Consider the following 15,000-nt stretch of genomic DNA (forward strand, 5'->3'; position numbering starts at 1 on the left):
ACACACACACACACACACACACACACACACAGCACACACACACACACACACACACACACACACAGCACACACACACACACACACACATACACACACACAGCACAAGACAGAAAATATCACAAAACAGCTTCAATGGAGAAGATGGCTTCTGATTTTAGTCTCTGATTGACTGTCGAGGGTTTTGAAGTTGTAGATTTTGACCGCTGATTAACACTAGTACTGCCTGGTTAACACTAGTACTGCCTGGTTAACAATAGTACTGCCTGGTTAACACTAGTACTGCCTGGTTAACACTAGTACTGCCTGGTTAACACTAGTACTGCCTGGTTAACACTAGTACTGCCTGGTTAACACTAGTACTGCCTGATTAACACTAGTACTGCCTGGTTAACACTAGTACTGCCTGGTTAACACTAGTACTGCCTGGTTAACACTAGTACTGTCTGGTTAACACTAGTACTGCCTGATTAACACTAGTACTGCCTGGTTAACACTAGTACTGCCTGGTTAACACTAGTACTGCCTGGTTAACACTAGTACTGCCTGATTAACACTAGTACTGCCTGATTAACACTAGTACTGCCTGGTTAACACTAGTACTGCCTGATTAACACTAGTACTGCCTGCATATGAGTACCCACTAGACAACATTGCTGATCTTTTAGCATATCAGTACCCACTAGACAACATTGCTGGTCTATCAGCATATCTGTACCCACTAGACAACATTGCTGGTCTATCAGCATATCAGTACCCACTAGAGAACATTGCTGGTCTATCAGCATATCAGTACCCACTAGAGAACATTGCTGGTCTTTTAGCATATCAGTACCCACTAGAGAACATTGCTGGTCTTTTAGCATATCAGTACCCGCTAGACAACATTGCTGGTCTATCAGCATATCAGTACCCACTAGAGAACATTGCCGGTCATCCCTTTTAGCACATCTCAGCTCGCTGGTCACCATAGCATCTCCCACCTGTAGCACACGCTCCAGCAGGTATATCTCTCTAGTCACCCCCAAAACCAATTCTTTCTTTGGCCGCCTCTCCTTCCAGTTCTCTGCTGCCAATGACTGGAACGAACTACAAAAATCTCTGAAACTGGAAACACTTATCTCCCTCACTAGCTTTAAGCACCAACTGTCAGAGCAGCTCACAGATTACTGCACCTGTACATAGCCCACCTATAATTTAGCCCAAACAACTACCTCTTTCCCAACTGTATTTAATTTTTATTTATTTATTTATTTTGCTCCTTTGCACCCCATTATTTTTTATTTCTACTTTGCACATTCTTCCATTGCAAAACTACCATTCCAGTATTTTACTTGCTATATTGTATTTACTTTGCCATCATGGCCTTTTTTGCCTTTACCTCCCTTCTCACCTCATTTGCTCACATTGTATATAGACTTGTTTATACTGCATTATTGACTGTATGTTTGTTTTTACTCCATGTGTAACTCTGTGTCGTTTTATCTGTCGAACTGCTTTGCTTTATCTTGGCCAGGTCGCAATTGTAAATGAGAACTTGTTCTCAACTAGCCTACCTGGTTAAATAAAGGTGAAATAAAAAATAAATAAAAAATATCAGTACCCGCTAGAGAACCTTGCTGGTCTATCAGCATATCAGTACCCACTAGAGAACATTGGTCTATCAGCATATCAGTACCCGCTAGCTGGTCTATCAGCATTTCAGTACCCGCTAGCTGGTCTATCAGCATATCAGTACCCGCTAGCTGGTCTATCAGCATATCAGTACCCACTAGACAACATTGCTGATCTTTTAGCACATCAGTACCCACTAGACAACATTGCAGGTCTATCAGCATATCAGTACCCACTAGAGAACATTGCTGGTCTATCAGCATATCAGTACCCACTAGAGAACATTGCCGGTCATACGTTTTAGCATATCAGTACCCACTAGAGAACATTGCTGGTCTATCAGCATATCAGTACCCACTAGAGAACATTGGTCTATCAGCATATCAGTACCCACTAGAGAACATTGGTCTATCAGCATATCAGTACCCACTAGAGAACATTGCTGGTCTATCAGCATATCAGTACCCACTAGAGAACATTGCTGGTCATCCCCTTTAGCATATCAGTACCCACTAGAGAACATTGCTGGTCATCCCCTTTAGCATATCAGTACCCACTAGAGAACATTGCTGGTCATCTCCTTTAGCATATCAGTACCCGCTAGAGAACATTGCTGGTCATCCCCTTTAGCATATCAGTACCCGCTAGAGAACATTGCTGGTCATCCCCTTTAGCATATCAGTACCCACTAGAGAACATTGCTGGTCTATCAGCATATCAGTACCCACTAGAGAACATTGGTCTATCAGCATATCAGTACCCACTAGAGAACATTGGTCTATCAGCATATCAGTACCCACTAGAGAACATTGCTGGTCTATCAGCATATCAGTACCCACTAGAGAACATTGCTGGTCATCCCCTTTAGCATATCAGTACCCACTAGAGAACATTGCTGGTCATCCCCTTTAGCATATCAGTACCCACTAGAGAACATTGCTGGTCATCCCCTTTAGCATATCAGTACCCACTAGAGAACATTGCTGGTCATCTCCTTTAGCATATCAGTACCCGCTAGAGAACATTGCTGGTCATCCCCTTTAGCATATCAGTACCCGCTAGAGAACATTGCTGGTCATCCCCTTTAGCATATCAGTACCCGCTAGAGAACATTGCTGGTCATCCCCTTTAGCATATCAGTACCCGCTAGAGAACATTGCTGGTCATCCCCTTTAGCATATCAGTACCCGCTAGAGAACATTGCTGGTCATCCCCTTTAGCATATCAGTACCCGCTAGAGAACATTGCTGGTCATCCCCTTTAGCATATCAGTACCCACTAGAGAACATTGCTGGTCATCCCCTTTAGCATATCAGTACCCACTAGAGAACATTGCTGGTCATCCCCTTTAGCATATCAGTACCCACTAGAGAACATTGCTGGTCATCCCCTTTAGCATATCAGTACCCGCTAGAGAACATTGCTGGTCATCCCCTTTAGCATATCAGTACCCACTAGAGAACATTGCTGGTCATCCCCTTTAGCATATCAGTACCCGCTAGAGAACATTGCTGGTCATCCCCTTTAGCATATCAGTACCCACTAGAGAACATTGCTGGTCATCCCCTTTAGCATATCAGTACCCACTAGAGAACATTGCTGGTCATCCCCTTTAGCATATCAGTACCCACTAGAGAACATTGCTGGTCATCCCCTTTAGCATATCAGTACCCACTAGAGAACATTGCTGGTCATCCCCTTTAGCATATCAGTACCCACTAGAGAACATAGCTGGTCATCCCCTTTAGCATATCAGTACCCACTAGAGAACATAGCTGGTCATCCCCTTTAGCATATCAGTACCCACTAGAGAACATAGCTGGTCATCCCCTCTAGCATATCAGTACCCACTAGAGAACATAGCTGGTCATCCCCTTTAGCATATCAGTACCCACTAGAGAACATTGCTGGTCATCCCCTTTAGCATACACATCAGATGCATATCAACCTGCAAGGTGTGCAAACATGTTTTATAAATAAAATATAAATAAATTCTAAATAAATGATAAATTCTTGATAAATAAATGATAAATACATTCTTTACAAATAGTGCACATACTATTGTAAAGGATTAGTTGCATGAAGAAATATTTATGGAAATATATACATTTAAAAAAATGAACGACAATAGTTATTTGTTTTGATAGAGTGAAGGATGTGTTTAATATAATTCTACATAGTTATTTGTTATGACAGAGTGAAGGATGTGTTTAATATAATTCTACATAGTTATTTGTTTTGATAGAGTGAAGGTTTATATAATTCTACATAGTTATTTGTTTTGATAGAGTGAAGGTTTATATAATTCTACATAGTTATTTGTTTTGTCAGAGTGAAGGTTTATATAATTCTACATAGTTATTTGTTTTGATAGAGTGAAGGTTTATATAATTCTACATAGTTATTTGTTTTGACAGAGTGAAGGTTTATATAATTCTACATAGTTATTTGTTTTGACAGAGTGAAGGTTTATATAATTCTACATAGTTATTTGTTTTGATAGAGTGAAGGTTTATATAATTCTACATAGTTATTTGTTTTGATAGAGTGAAGGTTTATATAATTCTACATAGTTATTTGTTTTGATAGAGTGAAGGTTTATATAATTCTACATAGTTATTTGTTTTGATAGAGTGAAGGTTTATATAATTCTACATAGTTATTTGTTTTGACAGAGTGAAGGTTTATATAATTCTACATAGTTATTTGTTTTGACAGAGTGAAGGTTTATATAATTCTACATAGTTATTTGTTTTGATAGAGTGAAGGTTTATATAATTCTACATAGTTATTTGTTTTGATAGAGTGAAGGTTTATATAATTCTACATAGTTATTTGTTTTGACAGAGTGAAGGTTTATATAATTCTACATAGTTATTTGTTTTGACAGAGTGAAGGTTTATATAATTCTACATAGTTATTTGTTTTGATAGAGTGAAGGTTTATATAATTCTACATAGTTATTTGTTTTGATAGAGTGAAGGTTTATATAATTCTACATAGTTATTTGTTTTGATAGAGTGAAGGTTTATATAATTCTACATAGTTATTTGTTTTGACAGAGTGAAGGTTTATATAATTCTACATAGTTATTTGTTTTGACAGAGTGAAGGTTTATATAATTCTACATAGTTATTTGTTTTGATAGAGTGAAGGTTTATATAATTCTACATAGTTATTTGTTTTGATAGAGTGAAGGTTTATATAATTCTACATAGTTATTTGTTTTGATAGAGTGAAGGTTTATATAATTCTACATAGTTATTTGTTTTGATAGAGTGAAGGTTTATATAATTCTACATAGTTATTTGTTTTGACAGAGTGAAGGTTTATATAATTCTACATAGTTATTTGTTTTGATAGAGTGAAGGTTTATATAATTCTACATATTTATTTGTTTTGATAGAGTGAAGGTTTATATAATTCTACATAGTTATTTGTTTTGATAGAGTGAAGGTTTATATAATTCTACATAGTTATTTGTTTTGATAGAGTGAAGGTTTATATAATTCTACATAGTTATTTGTTTTGATAGAGTGAAGGTTTATATAATTCTACATAGTTATTTGTTTTGACAGAGTGAAGGTTTATATAATTCTACATAGTTATTTGTTTTGATAGAGTGAAGGTTTATATAATTCTACATAGTTATTTGTTTTGATAGAGTGAAGGTTTATATAATTCTACATAGTTATTTGTTTTGATAGAGTGAAGGTTTATATAATTCTACATAGTTATTTGTTTTGATAGAGTGAAGGTTTATATAATTCTACATAGTTATTTGTTTTGATAGAGTGAAGGTTTATATAATTCTACATAGTTATTTGTTTTGATAGAGTGAAGGTTTATATAATTCTACATAGTTATTTGTTTTGACAGAGTGAAGGTTTATATAATTCTACATAGTTATTTGTTTTGACAGAGTGAAGGTTTATATAATTCTACATAGTTATTTGTTTTGACAGAGTGAAGGTTTATATAATTCTACATAGTTATTTGTTTTGACAGAGTGAAGGTTTATATAATTCTACATAGTTATTTGTTTTGATAGAGTGAAGGTTTATATAATTCTACATAGTTATTTGTTTTGATAGAGTGAAGGTTTATATAATTCTACATAGTTATTTGTTTTGATAGAGTGAAGGTTTATATAATTCTACATAGTTATTTGTTTTGATAGAGTGAAGGTTTATATAATTCTACATAGTTATTTGTTTTGATAGAGTGAAGGTTTATATAATTCTACATAGTTATTTGTTTTGACAGAGTGAAGGTTTATATAATTCTACATAGTTATTTGTTTTGATAGAGTGAAGGTTTATATAATTCTACATAGTTATTTGTTTTGACAGAGTGAAGGTTTATATAATTCTACATAGTTATTTGTTTTGACAGAGTGAAGGTTTATATAATTCTACATAGTTATTTGTTTTGATAGAGTGAAGGTTTATATAATTCTACATAGTTATTTGTTTTGATAGAGTGAAGGTTTATATAATTCTACATAGTTATTTGTTTTGATAGAGTGAAGGTTTATATAATTCTACATAGTTATTTGTTTTGATAGAGTGAAGGTTTATATAATTCTACATAGTTATTTGTTTTGACAGAGTGAAGGTTTATATAATTCTACATAGTTATTTGTTTTGACAGAGTGAAGGTTTATATAATTCTACATAGTTATTTGTTTTGACAGAGTGAAGGTTTATATAATTCTACATAGTTATTTGTTTTGATAGAGTGAAGGTTTATATAATTCTACATAGTTATTTGTTTTGACAGAGTGAAGGTTTATATAATTCTACATAGTTATTTGTTTTGACAGAGTGAAGGTTTATATAATTCTACATAGTTATTTGTTTTGACAGAGTGAAGGTTTATATAATTCTACATAGTTATTTGTTTTGACAGAGTGAAGGTTTATATAATTCTACATAGTTATTTGTTTTGACAGAGTGAAGGTTTATATAATTCTACATAGTTATTTGTTTTGATAGAGTGAAGGATGTGTTTTATATCATTCTAAAAGTCCAAGAAAAAAAGGTAAATCTATTTTAATTTTTAATAAAACATTACAGTGTAAATCCATTTGATCAACTTTATTTGTACAGTTGATTAGCATCAGAGTTGTTGTAATGAATAAAGTCCCATCACAGCGGAGGTAAAAGTTTATTAACTATATAATAAATGATATGCAGCTCAGGGCTCCAGCTAAGCATTTGGTTGGCTGACGTACAAGCTAAGAGCTTCTTGATTACAGCAGAGACAATAAAACTCCCTCCAGCTTCTTGGTTACAGCAGAGACAATCAACTCCTTCTAGCTTCTTGGTTACAGCAGAGACAATCAACTCCCTCTAGCTTCTTGGTTACAGCAGAGACAATCAACCCCCTCTAGCTTCTTGGTTACAGCAGAGACAATCAATCCACTCCAGCTTCTTGAATACAGCAGAGACAATCAACTCCCTCTAGCTCATTGGTTACAGCAGAGACCATCAACTCCCTCTAGCTTCTTGGTTAAAGCAGAGACCATCAACTCCCTCCTGGTGCGAGTAGCCTTTTGAGATAGTAGTATAACTGTATGGGTTGTCTGGCCTTGCAGTGAAGTTATGTTGTCTTGCTGTTAGAATGTGGATACGGCCCAAACCCCTGCTACTGACAAGTTGTTACTGAATCACATTCAGACCAAAGAAACGTCTGTTACATCCACTGTGTTTCAACCTCTGCAGGAGGTTTGACCCCAACCACTCCCTGCAGGAGGTTTGACCCCAACCACTCCCTGCAGGAGGTTTGACCCCAACCACTCCCTGCAGGAGGTTTGACCCCAACCACTCTCTGCAGGAGGTTTGACCCCAACCACTCCCTGCAGGAGGTTTGACCCCAACCACTCTCTGCAGGAGGTTTGACCCCAACCATAAAGTGTTGACCTCTGGTTCTTCATCGAGTGAGTTATTTGTTTTTTAACCTGACGATTTGAAAATGTTGCGTTTTGACCATTATTTGAGCATTAACTAGAACATTGCGGTTTAAGTTAGCAGCGGTACTCACATTCTGTTGCTGGGGATTATCTTGTGACCGTCTCTGTACCAGGTGACCTGCGGTCTAGGGAAGCAGCTGACGGTTGGAGCGTTCAGGACCGCAGCTCGACCAACACTGACCGTACGACGCTGCTCTTCACCAGAAAAGTTACCCATGACTAGAGAGAGAGAGAACGAGGGACATTAGGGAGAGAAAGAGAGTGAAAGAGAGAGAGAGAGAGGGAGGGAGGGAGGGAGAGAGAGAGAGAGAGATAAAGAGAGAGAGAGACAGAGAGAGAGAGAAAGAGGGAGATGGAGAGTGAGAGAGAGAGGGAGAGAGGTCGAGAGGGAGAGAGGGAGGGAGATAATGAGAGGGAGATGGAGAGAGAGGGAGAGAGGGAGAGAGAGAGAGAGGGAGATAATGAGAGGGAGATGGAGAAAGAGAGATAAAGAGAGGGAGATGGAGAGAGAGGGAGGGAGAGAGAGGGAGAGGGAGAGAGACACAGAGAGAGAGAGGGCGAGAGACAGAGAGATAGATAAAGGGAGGGAGATAAAGAGTGATAAAGAGAGAGAGAGATAAAGAGAGAGGGAGATAAAGAGAGAGGGAGAGGTGTGTGTGTACTTACAGGCGACCTGCACCTCAGCTCTCCTCTGTAACAGGGCTCCCATCCTGTTCCTGACCACACACTGATACAACCCAGCATCCGACCTCTGGACCTCTGGGATAACATACCTAGAGAGAGAGAGGACTGGGTGAAACACCACAGTGTCATTACCTCTGGGATAACATACCTAGAGGAGAGGACTGGGTGAAACACCACAGTGTCATTACCTCTGGGATAACATACAGTGCTTTGCGAAAGTATTCGGCCCCCTTGAACTTTGCGACCTTTAGCCACATTTCAGGCTTCAAACATAAAGATATAAAACTGTATTTTTTGTGAAGAATCAACAACAAGTGGGACACAATCATGAAGTGGAACGACATTTATTGGATATTTCAAACTTTTTTAACAAATCAAAAACTGAAAAATTGGGCGTGCAAAATTATTCAGCCCCCTTAAGTTAATACTTTGTAGCGCCACCTTTTGCTGCGATTACAGCTGTAAGTCACTTGGGGTATGTCTCTATCAGTTTTGCACATCGAGAGACTGATTTTTTTTCCCATTCCTCCTTGCAAAACAGCTCGAGCTCAGTAAGGTTGGATGGAGAGCATTTGTGAACAGCAGTTTTCAGTTCTTTCCACAGATTCTCGATTGGATTCAGGTCTGGACTTTGACTTGGCCATTCTAACACCTGGATATGTTTATTTTTGAACCATTCCATTGTAGATTTTGCTTTATGTTTTGGATCATTGTCTTGTTGGAAGACAAATCTCCGTCCCAGTCTCAGGTCTTTTGCAGACTCCATCAGGTTTTCTTCCAGAATGGTCCTGTATTTGTCTCCATCCATCTTCCCATCAATTTTAACCATCTTCCCTGTCCCTGCTGAAGAAAAGCAGGCCCAAACCATGATGCTGCCACCACCATGTTTGACAGTGGGGATGGTGTGTTCAGGGTGATGATGAGCTGTGTTGCTTTTACGCCAAACATAACGTTTTGCATTGTTGCCAAAAAGTTCAATTTTGGTTTCATCTGACCAGAGCACCTTCTTCCACATGTTTGGTGTGTCTCCCAGGTGGCTTGTGGCAAACTTAAAACGACACTTTTTATGGATATCTTTAAGAAATGGCTTTCTTCTTGCCACTCTTCCATAAAGGCCAGATTTGTGCAATATACGACTGATTGTTGTCCTATGGACAGAGTCTCCCACCTCAGCTGTAGATCTCTGCAGTTCATCCAGAGTGATCATGGGCCTCTTGGCTGCATCTCTGATCAGTCTTCTCCTTGTATGAGCTGAAAGTTTAGAGGGACGGCCAGGTCTTGGTAGATTTGCAGTGGTCTGATACTCCTTCCATTTCAATATTATCGCTTGCACAGTGCTCCTTGGGATGTTTAAAGCCCGGGAAATCTTTTTGTATCCAAATCCGGCTTTAAACTTCTTCAAAACAGTATCTCGGACCTGCCTGGTGTGTTCCTTGTTCTTCATGATGCTCTCTGCGCTTTTAACGGACCTCTGAGACTATCACAGTGCAGGTGCATTTATACGGAGACTTGATTACACACAGGTGGATTGTATTCATCATCATTAGTCATTTAGGTCAACATTGGATCATTCAGAGATCCTCACTGAATTTCTGGAGAGAGTTTGCTGCACTGAAAGTAAAGGGGCTGAATAATTTTGCACGCCCAATTTTTCAGTTTTTGATTTGTTAAAAAAGTTTGAAATATCCAATAAATGTCGTTCCACTTTATGATTGTGTCCCACTTGTTGTTGATTCTTCACAAAAAAATACAGTTTTATATCTTTATGTTTGAAGCCTGAAATGTGGCAAAAGGTCGCAAAGTTCAAGGGGGCCGAATACTTTCGCAAGGCACTGTACCTAGAGAGAGAGAGGACTGTGTGAAACACCACAGTCTCATTACCTCTGGGATAACATACCTAGAGAGAGAGAGGACTGGGTGAAACACCACAGTGTCATTACCTCTGGGATAACATACCTAGAGAGAGAGAGGACTAGGTGAAACACCACAGTGTGTCATTACCTCTGGGATAACATACCTAGAGAGAGGACTGGGTGAAACACCACAGTGTCATTACCTCTGGGATAACATACCATGTTTTCCAATGCCAATAAAGCCTTTGAATTGAATGGAATTGAATTGAGAGAGAGAGAGAGAGAGAGAGAGAGAGAGAGAGAGAGAGAGAGAGAGAGAGAGAGAGAGAGAGAGAGAAATGGGTGAAACAGACTGGAAGGATGATGTGACCTTGGAGGAGACAGACACAGAGAGAAAGAGAAAGAAGAGAGGAAGAGGAGAGAGGAAGAGGAGAGAATGTGTGAACTGTACTCCTAAAGAGGGACAGATGGGGAGGCGGAGGTGTGTACGTGTGTGTGTGTCTACTGCCCGATGCCAGGTTGCCCATTAAAACCCCATTACACCCAACCTGGATGAAACACAAAACACACACCAACAAACACACACACCAACAAACACACACACACACCAACACACACACACACACACACACACACACACACACACACACCAACACACACACACACACACCAACACACACACACACACCAACACACACACACACACACACACACCAACACACACAGACACACACCAACACACACACACACACACCAACACACACACACACACCAACACACACACACCAACACACACACACACACACACACCAACACACACACCAACACACACACCAACACACACCAACACACACACACACACACCAACACACACACACACACACACACACACACACACACACACACACACACACACACACACACACACACACACACCAACACACACACACACACACCAACACACACACACACACACACACACACACACACACACACACACCAACACACACACACACACCAACACACACACACACCAACACACACACACACACACGGCCAAATATTCCAGCCAGCGTGTCCTTGTGATGTTGTCAACAACAGACACAGTGACGTATAAGCTTCAGACTGGAGCATCACTAGAGAAACAACCATTACAACCATTACAATCATTACAACCATTACAACCATTACAATCATTACAACCATTACAACCATTACAACCATTACAACCATTACAATCATTACAACCATTACAACCATTACAATCATTACAACCATTACAATCATTACACCCATTACAATCATTACAACCATTACAACCATTACAACCATTACAATCATTACAACCATTACAACCATTACAACCATTACAATCATTACAACCATTACAACCATTACAACCATTACAACCATTACAATCATTACAACCATTACAGCCATTACAACCATTACAACCATTACTTCCTAACATTATCTAACCATTCTATCCTAACATTATCTAACTAACTCTATTCTAACATTATCTAACTGAATCTATTCTAACATTGTCTACTAACTCTATTCTAACATTGTCTACTAACTCTATTCTAACATTGTCTACTAACTCTATCCTAACACTCTATCCTAACATTGTCAATTTAACTCTATTCTAACATGTCTAACTAACTCTATCCTAACATTGTCTAACTAACTCTATCTTAACATTGTCAAACTAACTCTATTCTAACATCGTCAAACGAACTCTATCCTAACATTGTCAAACTAACTCTATCCTAACATTGTCAAACTAACTCTATCCTAACATTGTCTAATTAACTCTATCTTAACATTGTCAAACTAACTCTATTCTAACATTGTCAAACTAACTCTATTCTAACATTGTCAAACTAACTCTATTCTAACATTGTCAATTTAACTCTATTCTAACATGTCTAACTAACTCTATTCAAACATTGTCAAACTAACGTAGTCATAACATTGTCAAACTAACATAGTCATAACATTGTCAAACTAACTCTATTCTAACATTGTCAAACTAACATAGTCATAACATTGTCAAACTAACTCTATTCTAACATTGTCAAACTAACTCTATTCTAACATTGTCAAACTAACATAGTCATAACATTGTCAAACTAACTCTATTCTAACATTGTCAAACTAACTCTATTCTAACATTGTCAAACTAACTCTATTCTAACATTGTCAATTTAACTATATTCTAACATGTCTAACTAACTCTATTCTAACATTGTCAAACTAACTCTATTCTAACATTGTCAAACTAACATAGTCATAACATTGTCAAACTAACTCTATTCTAACATTGTCAAACTAACTCTATTCTAACATTGTCAATTTAACTCTATTCTAACATGTCTAACTAACTCTATTCTAACATTGTCAAACTAACTCTATTCTAACATTGTCAAACTAACATAGTCATAACATTGTCAAACTAACATAGTCATAACATTGTCAAACTAACATAGTCATAACATTGTCAAACTAACTCTATTCTAACATTGTCAAACTAACTCTATCCTAACATTGTCAAACTAACTCTATCCTAACATTGTCTAATTAACTCTATCTTAACATTGTCAAACTAACTCTATTCTAACATTGTCAAACTAACTCTATTCTAACATTGTCAAACTAACTCTATTCTAACATTGTCAATTTAACTCTATTCTAACATGTCTAACTAACTCTATTCAAACATTGTCAAACTAACGTAGTCATAACATTGTCAAACTAACATAGACATAACATTGTCAAACTAACTCTATTCTAACATTGTCAAACTAACATAGTCATAACATTGTCAAACTAACTCTATTCTAACATTGTCAAACTAACTCTATTCTAACATTGTCAAACTAACATAGTCATAACATTGTCAAACTAACTCTATTCTAACATTGTCAAACTAACTCTATTCTAACATTGTCAAACTAACTCTATTCTAACATTGTCAATTTAACTATATTCTAACATGTCTAACTAACTCTATTCTAACATTGTCAAACTAACTCTATTCTAACATTGTCAAACTAACATAGTCATAACATTGTCAAACTAACTCTATTCTAACATTGTCAAACTAACTCTATTCTAACATTGTCAATTTAACTCTATTCTAACATGTCTAACTAACTCTATTCTAACATTGTCAAACTAACTCTATTCTAACATTGTCAAACTAACATAGTCATAACATTGTCAAACTAACATAGTCATAACATTGTCAAACTAACATAGTCATAACATTGTCAAACTAACTCTATTCTAACATTGTCAAACTAACTCTATTCTAACATTGTCAAACTAACTCTATTCTAACATTGTCAAACTAACTCTATTCTAACATTGTCAAACTAACATAGTCATAACATTGTCATACTAACGTAGTCATAACATTGTCAAACTAACTCTATCCTAACATTGTCTAATTAACTCTATCTTAACATTGTCAAACTAACTCTATTCTAACATTGTCAAACTAACTCTATTCTAACATTGTCAAACTAACTCTATTCTAACATTGTCAATTTAACTCTATTCTAACATGTCTAACTAACTCTATTCAAACATTGTCAAACTAACGTAGTCATAACATTGTCAAACTAACATAGTCATAACATTGTCAAACTAACTCTATTCTAACATTGTCAAACTAACATAGTCATAACATTGTCAAACTAACTCTATTCTAACATTGTCAAACTAGCTCTATTCTAACATTGTCAAACTAACATAGTCATAACATTGTCAAACTAACTCTATTCTAACATTGTCAAACTAACTCTATTCTAACATTGTCAAACTAACTCTATTCTAACATTGTCAATTTAACTATATTCTAACATGTCTAACTAACTCTATTCTAACATTGTCAAACTAACTCTATTCTAACATTGTCAAACTAACATAGTCATAACATTGTCAAACTAACTCTATTCTAACATTGTCAAACTAACTCTATTCTAACATTGTCAATTTAACTCTATTCTAACATGTCTAACTAACTCTATTCTAACATTGTCAAACTAACTCTATTCTAACATTGTCAAACTAACATAGTCATAACATTGTCAAACTAACATAGTCATAACATTGTCAAACTAACATAGTCATAACATTGTCAAACTAACTCTATTCTAACATTGTCAAACTAACTCTATCCTAACATTGTCAAACTAACTCTATCCTAACATTGTCTAATTAACTCTATCTTAACATTGTCAAACTAACTCTATTCTAACATTGTCAAACTAACTCTATTCTAACATTGTCAATTTAACTCTATTCTAACATGTCTAACTAACTCTATTCTAACATTGTCAAACTAACTCTATTCTAACATTGTCAAACTAACATAGTCATAACATTGTCAAACTAACATAGTCATAACATTGTCAAACTAACATAGTCATAACATTGTCAAACTAACTCTATTCTAACATTGTCAAACTAACTCTATCCTAACATTGTCAAACTAACTCTATCCTAACATTGTCTAATTAACTCTATCTTAACATTGTCAAACTAACTCTATTCTAACATTGTCAAACTAACTCTATTCTAACATTGTCAAACTAACTCTATTCTAACAATGTCAATTTAACTCTATTCTAACATGTCTAACTAACTCTATTCAAACATTGTCAAACTAACGTAGTCATAACATTGTCAAACTAACATAGACATAACATTGTCAAACTAACTCTATTCTAACATTGTCAAACTAACATAGTCATAACATTGTCAAACTAACTCTATTCTAACATTGTCAAACTAACTCTATTCTAACATTGTCAAACTAACTCTATTCTAACATTGTCAATTTAACTATATTCTAACATGTCTAACTAA

At 36.3% G+C, this 15,000-nt stretch overlaps 1 pseudogene; it reads right to left on the minus strand.

The window, feature by feature from the left end:
- Positions 1-15,000, minus strand: part of LOC116361511 (protein sidekick-1-like) — a 37,791-nt pseudogene that overhangs the window by 14,715 nt on the left and 8,076 nt on the right.

This window comes from Oncorhynchus kisutch, unplaced genomic scaffold, assembly GCF_002021735.2.
Source record: "Oncorhynchus kisutch isolate 150728-3 unplaced genomic scaffold, Okis_V2 scaffold724, whole genome shotgun sequence".
Lineage (NCBI taxonomy): Eukaryota > Metazoa > Chordata > Actinopteri > Salmoniformes > Salmonidae > Oncorhynchus > Oncorhynchus kisutch.